We start from the raw sequence: 13,663 nt of genomic DNA on the forward strand, positions 1-13,663 counted from the left end.
TGGAAGGGGATACTGTCTGAAAAAAAATGCTGTTAATTTCAGAGAGTTCAGTTAGAAGAGGCTTAACTGAAAAATAAAATTACTGACCAGAAAATTGGTTCTGTTTCACCTCAAACCAGGACAACACCTAAGTGCAATGTACAAAACAGGATGAATGAGCTCTCAGAGCCCCATCTTTTCTAAAAGGAACTCCTATCCCTCTTCAATAATGCATCATAGTCTGTCAAGCATACTTCCAGCATGTACTGGAAGAAATCAGTATCGCATAAAGATTTATCATGTATTAATAAATTAATTGTCTATTGCACATCCACACGCCCACGCTTGTGTAGCTTCCTTGCTCCTACACTCACCTGTGAGCTGCATAAACCAATTGGGACAGGAAACAATAACAACAAAAAACCCACAAAACCAAACATGAGTTGTCCCAGAAACTGATTAGCCAAACCAGAGCCTGACAACACACTCTGGATGTTGACAAAACATCCACATGTCTGACAACCTGCAAAAGGGAAAACTTCCACAAAACTTCCAGCAGAGGCTTCTGAGCTGATCACAACAGTGAAACTGTCAGTTCACACCACAGCAAGTGGGAGCAGAAGCAGCAAAGCTCTCAGCACCACAGGCCAGCAGCAGAATTACCCTCAGTGATAAAACACAAAGTCAGGTGTTTCAAAGTCTTCATTGATGCCCTTAACATTTTTTTCTTCATTATCTAGGATATTTTTTTTCTTTTTCTCCTTTCCTTTTACCCTAAACAGCATGGCACTTTGCATTCCACTTTATTTATTTATTAATGATGGCTTTACTCTCATAACTTCCATTAACTAGAGCCATCTATATACCAAACATATTTCTGTGGACTCACAGAAGGTAATGGATAAGTACTGCAGAGAGTATTTTGAAGATAGCGCAGATTTTGCCTGTGTTAACAGTGAAGAATGTACCCTGCTTACATTTCTTTTATTTTGGATTCATTCTGGGAGGAAAACCTTACTCTTCAAACTTTTTCAACCAATTTTTTTTTTTTCAAACCCTTTTGTACCACCTGCATCTCTCTTCCCCAAGGTTACACAGCTTGTGGCAAAGCATACATACAGAAATAGAATAAGAAAAGTCCTTTCACAGTTGTTACCCTGAAAGCTAGTCAAAAGCCAGAACCAAGAAAAATAAAATGAAAGAACCTATTATTTTTTTAATCATATGTTCAATCCAGATTTTCAGTTAAAAAAAAATATAAATCAAGGTCTGCATTTGAGGGGAAAAAAAATAAAACAATAGGGAGGTTGGTCATAGTGTTTGCCTAGTGGGGTTTTTTTGTGGGCTTTTTGGGTGGGTTTTTTTTGTCTATGATACTTACATACTCTAGTCAGTGAGGGAGAAAGAGAAGTAAAAGAGAATACTTTCATCTTTCTTCAGAGACGCACGGAGATGTGCTTGAATGGGGCCAAGGGAAAAGAGGAATAAAGTGCTGTCTGTTTTACAGCACAAATTTTCAAATGCACACTACTTTAAAAAGAAGTACCTAAATGTAGCATCTGTAGTAGTCGACAAAAAAACGCAGATCCAGCCAACAAGACTGTTGTTATTGCCATGATCTCTGATGCTGAGCTCATGCAGACACCAACTTGAAAACAATGAAAATTAAAACTCGTAAGCAGCAGCAGTCAAATCGTTCAAGAACGTTGATATGTCTCTTGCAGAGTTCCATCAGCTCCTGACAGCCAGATTCAGACACGCAAGGTAAAATGTTTCAATCTGTGCATCCCTCTGGTCTGTCTGCAGTGCAACGTACGACTTCAAACAGCCCTCAGTAAACAGTCTTCTCATCACTCCAGCCTGGGCTGAATTTTAATCAAGGTCCTTTAAATGCCATTGAACAAATCCATATACTATGGATTGCTTCTTGTATGCCTCTGGCCAGCTACTATTTAGAGGGTCATTTATTATTTTTAGAAAACCGAAACAATCCAAAGTAACAGTACAAATTACAGCACATCTCAGAACAGCGTGCAATTGTTTCTGCTCACTTCATATCGCATGTGAATGAAGCTTTTAATTATTCCTTTAACATGACCTAGTGGATGCATCCATCTGTTAGTCACACAAGAGGAGGAGCTAGATTTATCTCATGATTAAGCAGCAGTTAAGTTTTCAGGCCACTCACATATTAAACTTGGATTCTAAAATTCATGTATTGTGCACAAAAGGCAACCAGAGGACAGAAATATCAACTATAATAGTAGCAATAAAGAGTCCACAGTTCAAAAGGGATGCTATATATGATGAAAACACTAAGCCTGCTTGTAAATTTTTTTTTTTGCAAATCCATCCCAGGGAAGGTTAGACTGTCTATCAATTATCAAACCAGGAGTGTGTCCCCAGCAGATGTACAGGCTCAGCAAAAACTCATTAGAAAGTGTGTGTGCGCGTGGGGGGAAACGTGGTCATCATTTGACTGCTCTTGTTCTGCAAAGAACTATATTAGGGAGGTATAAGCCTGCAGACTGCTGACTGCTACAGTTCTTTCTATCTCCCATGGATAAGTCAATTAATCAAACTTTGCCTACTACCTGTCAAAAGCCCGTCTCTGTCCTCTTGTTGAAATACAGAAAGAATGCAGGGGCTCTTTCTCCACCTGCAGGTTCTCTCTTATTTAAGGAGTGGTTTTAGTCATTTAGGGAAAACATCACTTCATGTTGTTAAACAGCTTTACAAAAATCTCCTCTTTTCTGTCTTTCTTGCAAATGGAGTGGCTGACAGGCAGGAAGAGAAGACTTTCACCTGACAAGAAAAGTGGGGCTTATCACAGCATCTGAGTGCAGCCCTCAAAGCCACTCTAGTGTTTCTGACACCTTCCTCCTGTAATACTGCTGCCCACAGGTTTGGACCAAGCATCAACACGGGCCACCCTGTGGCTTTTCTAATTAGTTGTGGAATGGCATTTTGAAGTCATGTGGGGCCAGACACTGGTTTTGTGGCTTTAGTGTGTCGTTTCACAAAAGAACATTCCTATTGGGTTTTGAATTCCTTGCAGACAGATGTCAAGGATCAAGTCTTCAGTGCACTTCTTCTGACTTGCACCCCGACTCCAACACGGCACCCAAAGCAACATGCTCTAACAAGCACAGCAAAGGAGCAGGAATCAGAAAACCTATGTGTCCTAAGCCCTAATTCTCCTCTGGCACAGAGGGTATAAAAGAGATAAAGAATGTGACCCAGAATTTCCATTTCCCTTTCTGTAAGGAGTAATGCCAACAGACATTGCACTCTGACATCCAGAAAACCAAGGGAGCCACATGCAAGTAAGCAAGACACAAAATCTATGAAAATAAGCAATACAAACAACATACAGTATTCGTTCCTTCTGCAACTGTGCCCAGATTGATGGAGTCTGAAAGGGCATCACCCCTTGACTTTGCAATTGTCCTTTGAAGTTTGAATTTCAGACTGGTGGAGCACTTTCAGAGCTAGCAACCTACTTAGTTCTGCAGGCTCAGATGAGGATAACGAAAGCAAATCTTTCACGAAACGAACGTCTGGGAAAAATGTTCTCCTTGTCTCTTCATGCCAGAAAACCATGATACAATCAGAACAGCAATGCACGATGGGATGCTATTTTTCTTCTGCCATTACAATTACAAACATTCACATCCATTATGGGAAACTTTTGTGTATATTCTTAGAGACTCAAGAAGCATTCTTTGGGAAATATATCAAGTCGTCTTTCCCAGGAGGAAAAAGGGTGCAGAAAAGAAGGAAAGAAGGAAGTGATGGAATTTTCCCCTCACACCTTGAAAAGCCTAAGGAACTAGATTTGTACATATCTGGAACTCAGAAACCCGCTGAAAGCAGATTATGCTTTTTTGTTCAATTGCTGATGGTGCAATTAGAGAGTGTGCAAACGGCCCCTGTTGTTCTTGGAAGCTATCCTAAAAAAGGGATGTTGCCCAAAGACTTTGGGGAAGAAGGATGAGCTCCACTGAGGCTGATTTTCATCCAGACTTGAGGAAGGCATGAAAAAGGCTATATATATAAAACCTAAAAGATTTACGTTGGGCAAAACATGCAGGTTAAGGCCAATATTGCTGTTCTTCACCCAGGCCAAAAGGACCCAGGAATCTGGGCAAATAGTCACCATACAATGAATTGAGAGTCTACCAAGATGGACAGAAACACTACCACTTCTTATGATTTGTTCCATTCACCTTGGGATTTTGCTGTGATTGACAGGGTTCTTCAGTACTTTATAGTAGATACTTCTTTCACACTACTGCCTGATGAAATGCTAAAAATGACCAGTTGTTGAATACAACCAATTCCCAGAATACACTTGTTTTGGATTAGCTTCTGAATTAGGTTCAGACTAAGCATTTTTAGGTCTATTTTTATTTGTGTTGAAATAGATGCTTCAGTGTTTTTAGCTGTTTGAGCAGCAGCTGTTGCCACAGACTACTTTGCAGCAGCACAAGCAGGAGTTGGATTCAATGTTATTTGGAAAGTATTTCATTTCTTTTTCCCCCCTCCCCTTCCCCCCAAAACTCTCGTGCATATAGATTTATTATTTTTTTTACTAACAGCTCCTGCAATTTCTCTGAGAGAGAATCAAAATGTTCTTGATAAAGTTCTTCAACCCAAGCATAGCGAGAGGTCACACTCACATTGTGAAGATATCATTCTGGCTGTGGTTGAAACCACTAAGACACATTTGATTTCACTTCAAGATGTGTCCCTTCCTAGTTTTCATTCGCCAAACTTTCTGACTAAACTACTTCATTTGGCAATCCTAGCCTAAGGTATCAACTAAGAAAGAAATTTCACAGAGGATCCACCATCTTCCATAATCATAACCTCCAGACATTTTTAAAAACCATACAGTCCTGCAAGAAATTCTAATTTTTCCACTTCCTGGCTTTTAGGTAGTGCCCTCAAACTCACAACAACCATGTTCATTAACAGAATTCTCCCATTCTAACAAAGACCAAAATTTTGGAAATTGAAGAAATTGCAACTTTTGTCTAAATACAAATACCTTTTTTCTCTCTAGTGAAATCAAAGTATCCTTAGTGAAATTTAGGAGGGAGCACTCCACATCGATTACTCACAGTATATACCAAATTCTTAACTGGAAGATAAAGATTATAGCCTCCTTCCAGACCTCTCTCCAATTCTTCTACTGTTCTCCTCATGCATATTGTGCTTCTCCCTTTCTCTCACACACATGCCTGGACGCTCTGACATGCATTAAATTCATAGAATGGTTTAGTTTGGAAGGGACCTTAAAGATCATCTAGTTTCAACCCTCCTGTCAGGGACAAGGACACCTCCCACTAGACCAAGTTGCTCAAAGCCCCATCCAGCCTGGCCTTGAACACCTCCAGGGATGGGGCATCCACAACTTCCCTGGACAACCTGTTCCAGTGCCTCACCACCCTCAAGAGTAAAGAACTTCTTCCTAACAGCTAATCTAAATCTCCCCTTTTTCAGTGTAAAACCATTACCCTTTCTCCTATCCCTACACTCCCTGACAAAGAGTCCCTCCCCATCTCTCCTGTAGGCTCCCTTCAGATACTGGAAGGCCATTAGTAGGTCTCCCCGGAGCCTTCTCTTCCCTAGGCAGAACAACCCCAACTCTCTCAGCCTGTCCTCAAAGAAGAGGTGCTCCAGCACTCTGACCGTCTTTGTGGCTGTCCTTTGGAATCCCTCCAACAGGTCCATGTCCTTATGTTCGAGACTTCAGAGCTGGACTCCAGGTGGGGGTCTCACAAGAGTGGAATAGAGGGGCAGAATCACCTCCCATGACCCGCTGGCCATGCTTCTTTTGATGCAGCCCAGGACATGGTTGGCTTTCTGGGCTGCAAGTGCACATTGCTGGCTCATGTTGAGCTTCTCATTAACGAACAATAATTTAGAATGGTTAAAGATAAAATTTTTCAGGTCAAGTAGCTAATTCTAGTGGTTCCAGAAAAATCAGTTTTTGACAGAACATAAAGTATCTTCTTTCGTTTTTCCCACTTCATAAACTGACTGATAAGTACCTTGAAACATCTAAGCAAATACACTCATCAAATGAAACAATTTAACACGAGGAAGATGGGTTTGGAAAATCAATACTAAAAGGCAAAGTTAGCCTTTCATCCGGAGTCGACTGCAGGCGCTACTCTCAGAGATTTTTTCCATGAAAGAATTGTTTCCATTGGCTCCTTGGCTTTTGGATTCTTGGAGTTGTTCTTCTAAGCAACGTTTCCCCAGTTGCAAAACCTGATGATTTCCATTTGTCATCCTGATTACACAATGTATGCAAAGAGGCCATTTTACAATATGATATTGTCTAAAATATTAAAAGAAAGTGATGACAGCAACCAATCCAAAATAGCAACATGCACTTTGTTATTAGCTGTGTAGTTTCCACCATTAAATAGTCTATTCCCCTTAATTAGATTTTAGCTGTTGCAGCTCTAGGAGTCAAGAAAGGAAAAGAACCCTTTAAAGTGTTAACACCTCAAGCTCTTCAACATGTTTCAGGAGCCAGCGCAGCCTAATGACTCATTATGCACGTAAAACTTTGCAGAAGATCACCAATCAGTTCCAAAGTCTCGTTTCTTTAGCCCTTGAGTTGAAAATTAGAACATGGCATATAAGGAATTTTCACCTGAAGTTTAAAATGCCTGTATACATAGAAGTTTAATTTATTATTCTAATGACTTTCACAGCTTGAGATTCTCACTGGGAGACATGCCTGTATGCATTTAATAAGGCTGCAGAGATTGGGACTATTCCTGAAGGACTTTCTGAATCATTTCCAAAGCATCTTTTTATAGCTAGCAAAGTATAAATTATGTAAAAAGGCATTTAGATAGATACCATCAAATCTATTTGACTGTTAACCCCTCTTTGTTAGATTAATCTATAAACCTGAAAAGAATCCACTTTTAGCATTCCAAGACCATGTTCACATATTTAGATGTGAAGATGCAATAATTCAAATAGCTGGGGCGGGGGGGGTGGGGTGGGAGAGGCAGAAAGTCCTCCTGCTCTTCTCCTTTACTCTTGAGACCTAAACAGCACGTTCATGACAAATCTTCTGTCCTATTACTGGGATGTTGGAAATTCACAAACATAATTAATGATCCCAGCATTAGACTTTTGGAAATCTAGTAAAGAAATCTAATGCACTCACCTAGTAAATGGATATTTATTTCTTCTCTCCTTACTGATGAAATCCTAGGTCTTTGGGGAGGCAAGAATGGGGAAGAAACGTTCCCACGATCCACATAAATCATCCAGTAGCAGAGAATAAAGAGAGCCAGTGGCAGAAAACAGAGTTCCATTTAAGCCACATATTTTTTTTTTTCCATGGGATCTCCCCATAGATAAACAAAAGATCAGGGAGAGCTCTCTGATCTTTTTCACAAAAGGGCACATCATTGCCTCCTCCGAGTTGGCGTATCGTGGCAATGAATATTAAACAACAGCTTCACAGAGAGGACAGGAGTGTGAAATTCTCTAGATCAGCTACCAGGAGCTAACTCCCAGTCAAAGATTTCTCTTCTCCTTGTGAGGAAGTTACAAACAACACACTGGGCATTTCTGCCATTTGAGGCCAAAATTCTCTTGAGAATTGCACATCTCCAGTTTCAGCGCCCTTGAAGCCAGACAAGATCATTCAGCCTCGAACACGAACTGCAGATTGCCTGTAATCCAGACTCAGATCTGAACACCCTCTTCTTCAACCATCTCTAATTATGGGTAATCTTGATTTGATTTGCTTTTTAGCTGGGTAAACAGACAAGCCAAACAGACAGCTAAAGGGTTTCTCACGCCATGGCAGAAGACTAGATAATACATACATCAAAAGTGCTCTCTTCCCCTTCACCACATGACTTCTGTTTTGCGAGGCATGCCCAGAAGCAGAGATCATGTTAAACCATTTGACAAGAATGTTCACTATTTTCTCCCCCCATCGAAAATGACTGCGAGAGTCTAGTTACGACGACATTTTGTCAGTTCACTGCTATAAGTGGCCACTTTTCGTAGGCGCCAGCTAAGCAGAAACAACCTGAGACTTATGAATACTTATCAGATTGTGTGAAAGTCACAGGCATCACACTGCTGTCTGACTCTCAATAGCAGGGGACTTCTGGGTGTCATTTGGGAATGAAAGGATGCTGTCATTACTCCAAGAGGAGAAAGAGAGTCAAATGAGACTACTTGTGAAAGCAGCCAATGATAGAACATTTTGATTAGAATAGATGACACCAAGAAATTGTCTGCTGGCAACCACACATTTTCCCATTACAAGAAGAAGATACAATAAAAGGGATTTTCTTTTCCAGCTCTCATTCTACTGGGAGGTTTCTGACATCAAGTTTCATGAGACAACAGCCTCTAGAGATGAAGAGAGAGGGGAAAGTATTTGCAGTAAGTGTTTTTCCAGGGAAGAAAAAGAAATGTTTCCTTACTTGTATATACATGCATTTCCCTTCCTACAACTGATCTTGTTCCTTTACAGGGTAAAATCTTGCATTTCAAAGAAAACAGGCTATCTAGAACACTCTTTAGTAAAAACACGCTGCCTGGCCTGAGAGAGAGTTCATTGATATTACCACTGAGTGCTGCTCGTGCATGGCCAGCACAACGGATCTTCATGAGGAGCAGAAGATGGCTGTATGGAGAGGATTTGTGAGCTGCTGGTACCCAACAGCATTCAAAACTTGAGCAAAATCCATCTCAGAGCTCTCTCTGTGCAGTGCAAAGGCTGCACCTCAGTGACAGCCCCATGGCAGGGCAGCAGCTGGGAGGCACCTCTGCCCCTCTTCCTCCTGCTCTTCTCTCTCTCCCCCACACAATTTATAGATATCTTTTCTATTCACATTTTAAAAAGAGGCACTGCTACCACAGATCTGTATTTTGCAGGGGGATTAGCATGAAAACATAACTTACGCCCTTCCACCAGATCCTTTTCCGCTCAATCACCAATCAGATGTTCCACCCTGGAATAAAGCTCTTTTCCAGACTCTTCAAATGAATGGAAGGATTCAAAAGAGGTTGTTCTGCTGTGTGTGCCATGGTAAGTGCCTGATCCATGCAGTCAGAGCGGCAGTCCCTCTTGAATGAATTTATATTTAATTCTACAAATCAGAACCAATCTAAGAGATGGAAAACATGTTGTTTTGGGTGTGGGAAACCCAGAAACCAGGGCCTACAGCCAACTTGAAAGGCACCTGGAAATTCCACTGTGATCATCCTCTCTGCAGGTGACTCCCCCAAAAAAGGTGTTGCTGACTACATTGAGGACAGTCTTCCTTCCTCTCAAGCGAAAACTCACCATGTACCTCAGAAATGTTTACATAAAGAGCTTTGTTGAAACTGGTAGGTCCTTGAACAGGAAAAGCTTAAGTTTGGAAGAAGAGGTATTCTGTAACTTCCCACCCAGCTTTGCCTGTAACTCTCTCCAGTGGTCAGTCACAGTGAAAATTGGTTTAAATGCCTGCTGAGAGCCCCAGAAAGCCTGAAAAACTGAACTGACCTTGGATTAAGTTGAGTCACGGTTTGTAGAAAGCTAATCATGTACCTGCAAGTCCAAATAAAAATAAGCACATAACACTTTCAGCTCGATCGGGGGTGGGGGTGGAAATCAATACTAAATACACTAGAAAACATATTTTGTATTTTGAAATACAAATAGAAACTATCCACGGTTCAAACTCAGATAATAGTTTCAGTGAAAGAAAGGTTTCAGCTGCTATATTAACTACAATATTTAATGTATAAAACGGCAAGGTTTCCTCCACATTTTTCACTAAACTTTTCAACAGTTCATTTGAAGCTGACATTGTTTCAGCATTAAAAACACTAACAAACCCAGAAGTGAGCAACACAGGATGTTCCAGGCAGAAAAGTGTTGGGGTTTTTTGATCTAAGCACCCTTACATTAAAGGACAAAGAATCATTAACTAAGATGGAAAGCTTTAGATTTATTTGGTTCAATGCAGATCAACTTTTCAGCCAATTTTTCACTTTATCGACAGACTTGAAAGCCCTGTATACATCCCGCTCCACAGGTAATGTACCTCACTCCTTGGCCCAGTCCTCCAGCTCTCCTTTGAGCCATTTTCTACCTGGCTTGGTGTGGATGTCCCTGCAAGTAGTGGTAGCACTCAGGTGCAAATGAGCTTCTGAAAAGATGGTAATTATGGCAATCCTATGAAGTCCAATCCTGGACTTCAACTGCTCACGTTTCTGACAGGTAACTTGCAATGGGCAAGTGCCTGGGACAGAGCAGTTTCAGTGTGCTTCAACCAGGAGGCACCTAACTCCAGTAGCTCATCTAAAAGGAAAAGCACTGTGTGGTCAGGACAGTGCTTCAGTGCTCTTGGGAAGTCACCCAGATGGGAACTGCAGCCTTCCTCTCAGAGCCATGCTCAGATGGTCTGAAAGCCACATCTCAGATAAAGCGAAGGCTTTTTTCACATTTTAAACTAAGACACCAATCTCCACAGCAGCTCCTTCTGCCTGGTTCTGCCTCATGTTAGCCAGAGGGGTGGTAGCATGAAAGCCTTGCAGCTGACCTTTGGAAAATGCCTCAAAGTTGCCCAAACTGAACGGTTTTAAGACAAGTACCACGTTTGTCCCAGGCACATACCCTGTGGAAAGCTGCAATGCTCTCACAAGGCCGCACGTGCAGTGATCAAAACCCACTTCTCCAGCTTCCAACCACACGGTCAACGCTAAAAGCCTTTCCTGAAGCTCTTCCCACAGGTAAAGCCTGACAGCAAACTCAGTTTGGCTTTGCACAAGCACAGCCACAGTACGCTCTGCAGAACATGGACTCCACCACACTGTTTTATAAAGCATCGCATATGTCCTTGGGACTAAGGAATACACACCAGTAGCAAGAAACATTTCAAATTAAGACACAGTATTCATCCTACATTTGTCTTTGATAACAGCACGGCACCCTCTTCGGCACAGAGGCCTTTCCGAGCAGAGTTCACCTCTGGCAAGCACAGTCATGTTTGTGAGCTAATGCTATTATTAGAAAACAGCCATTTGTGTCTTTGAGGACACACAAACAATGAAATTCTGTGACCAAATCAGACTTCCTAAAGGTTCAGCTAAAAAATTAACTGCTTGTCATTTACTTTAGAGATTTGGGTTGTTTTTTTGCTTTTTCAGGTGTTCTTTTTAGGTGTTGTTTTTTTTTTTTAAATAAACTCACGAAGGTGTGCTAAACTGCAGCTAGATACACTACTCTCAGAGCCATTCTCACACCCTCTTTCCAACACACTTTATTACCATCCACAGCAAATAAATTCTATTATAGAGCAAATGCGGAATGAAAACCTTTAGTGGCACAATGCAGATATCAGACATTCAAGTAAAATAAAGGTTACAGACCTCCTGATGTGAAACGTAGAAACAGCAAACCAAAAAAAGAGGGAAAGGAAATGGAAAGGAAATTCTTTCTTTTACATTAAAAAGTTACTTTTGTTATGAAAAAGACCAACCAAATCAAATAGTAAAAATTCCTGTGACTCAAACTATATTATATTAATGTGGCTCCACAACAAAGCATGTTGCTACGCTGTATAAATTAACTTTCATTTTCTGGAGACAGTAAGTGCCGGGTGTTTTGTCTAGCTATATGGACCATGAACAATGGAGCAATTTCAGAGCATTCCCTTCACGCATAAAAAAACCTGCATACTATTAATATATCCTGACTAGATTAAAAGTCTTGCAAATGATTTTGCCTGAAATGCCCTAGTATGAGATCTCCTTTAGGGAAATATCTTCAGCACCAATTAGTTTAATTGACAAGGAAGCCGAGAGAATAGCAGCGAAGAGACAGAGACGGAGTAGACCAGGAAAGGCTCCATTTCCACATTTGCTCTCACATCCTGGAGTCTATTTGTGATTAGTATTTGCAGCCTTCCCCACCCTAACTATTTATATTACTACCACTTCATGGATATGTTGAAACTTTAAATCATGGGAGACCAGCAGAGTAAAACTTACTAGGTCATCAGCACGGCAGCCATGCCGCGCATACTTTTTTCTTTAAAGGCCCCGCTTTCGTCACTTGCTGTCCCCAAATAGCTGGTATGCTTTTGAACAAATTTTAGCACACCACGATTGTTTTTCTCCACCCTCCAGGGAGGAAACAAAGACAGCACATTTAACCTACACGGTGCGATAAAAACTGTGAAATCTTCTACTTTCCCTTCCTCACTCCCCCCACCGTGCCCTCCAGAAGTAACCGGAGCCTACCATCCCATCAAATCCCTGACATTTTAGGGCCCCTGTGCAAGGGGGGTAAAAGGGAAAAAAAAAACTTGTTTCAACCTTGGAATCGTGTGGAATCCACATAATTTACTATTTCCTGTGATTCATCAAACTTCCTTCTTCCCAAGAGTAATTGGTCACCACTTATTTATACACCACAGAAAGGCTTAACTCCAAAGGTCAGTCCAAGATTAAAAAAAGCAGATCATTTGTTCAAGAAATCTGGGTGGTTTGGGGTTGGGGTTTTTTGGTGGTGGTGGTGTTTTGCCTTTTTTTTTTTTTTTTTTTTTTTTAGCCCGTAAAAAAAACCCTACTTGGTTGCTTTTATGGCATAATATTTTGTGTTTTTTCTTTTTTTTTTTTTTTTTTTATCTTAAGCCTGTAAAAAAAACCTAACTTGCTTTAAGCAGGCATTTTGCCTGTCAGAAAACATATGGATGACCATCACTAAGGTGGTATCACACAATAGATCTAGGATGCAGAATCTTTAGTAAAGAAAACTGCTTGCATATATATAACATGTTGGGCCCCAGTTTCAGGCTGAAGGACTAGGCAAACTGGGAGCGGGCGACACAGCATCGCACACTCACTTTGGCAACTTCTTCACACATTTTAAAAGAAAAGGATGTTACACATATGGACCAGTCATGCCTTGACACCCATGCAGATGGGACAAGTGCGGGTGTCAAGAATACTTTTGCAGGAAGAGTGCGAGTGCGGTTTTGTGTTTACAAAGCAAAACATTTGGTTCCCCCACCATAAAAACGGTTTATCTTTACCATAATAAGAAGTAAGGAAAAGCAATTATGAAGCTAGAAGCCCAGAGGAGAGAAATAAAAATGACAAGCTAGTCCTCAACCTCCAAATTTCAAACAAAACTGTCATTCTAACATGAAACATCTACTCTAAACATACATGCACTTTTAATATACAAACACTAAGCCATTATGGAACTCAATACTTTCTCCAGCTAAACTTGTACCCAGCTTTAATTTTCTCTCTGCACCTTACAGCCCTATAAACCCCGCCAACACAAAGGCGTGAAGTAGTATAAAAATAAATGCTTGACTAGGTTAATACCACATGAACTGCAAAGCTAAGTTTGTGTGAACAATTAATATTACCTATGTTAAAGTTTTCAGCAATTAAATGCTGAGATATAAAGCCTCCGATCAAAAGGAAAGCTTACATATATAATCTTTAATGCACATACATAACAGCATCCATGAGAACACAGCATGTGCCACACTTGACATTAACAGGACAGACTAATTCAGCCCGTTTAAGAGCTAGAAAATGCAAAACAGCTCTTATTTTAGGATATAATTAAAGCATATCAAATATATTCAATTATTATAAGAGGAAAATAAAAGAA

At 40.7% G+C, this 13,663-nt stretch overlaps 1 protein-coding gene across 6 annotated transcripts in view; it reads right to left on the bottom strand.

Annotated features, from left to right (window-relative positions):
• RBMS3 (RNA binding motif, single stranded interacting protein 3) overlaps window positions 1-13,663 on the bottom strand; it is a 723,594-nt gene that overhangs the window by 393,011 nt on the left and 316,920 nt on the right. The gene's annotated exons all lie outside the window — the stretch shown is intronic.

The sequence above is a fragment of the Calidris pugnax genome, unplaced genomic scaffold (genome assembly GCF_001431845.1).
Source record: "Calidris pugnax isolate Ruff unplaced genomic scaffold, ASM143184v1 scaffold11, whole genome shotgun sequence".
Lineage (NCBI taxonomy): Eukaryota > Metazoa > Chordata > Aves > Charadriiformes > Scolopacidae > Calidris > Calidris pugnax.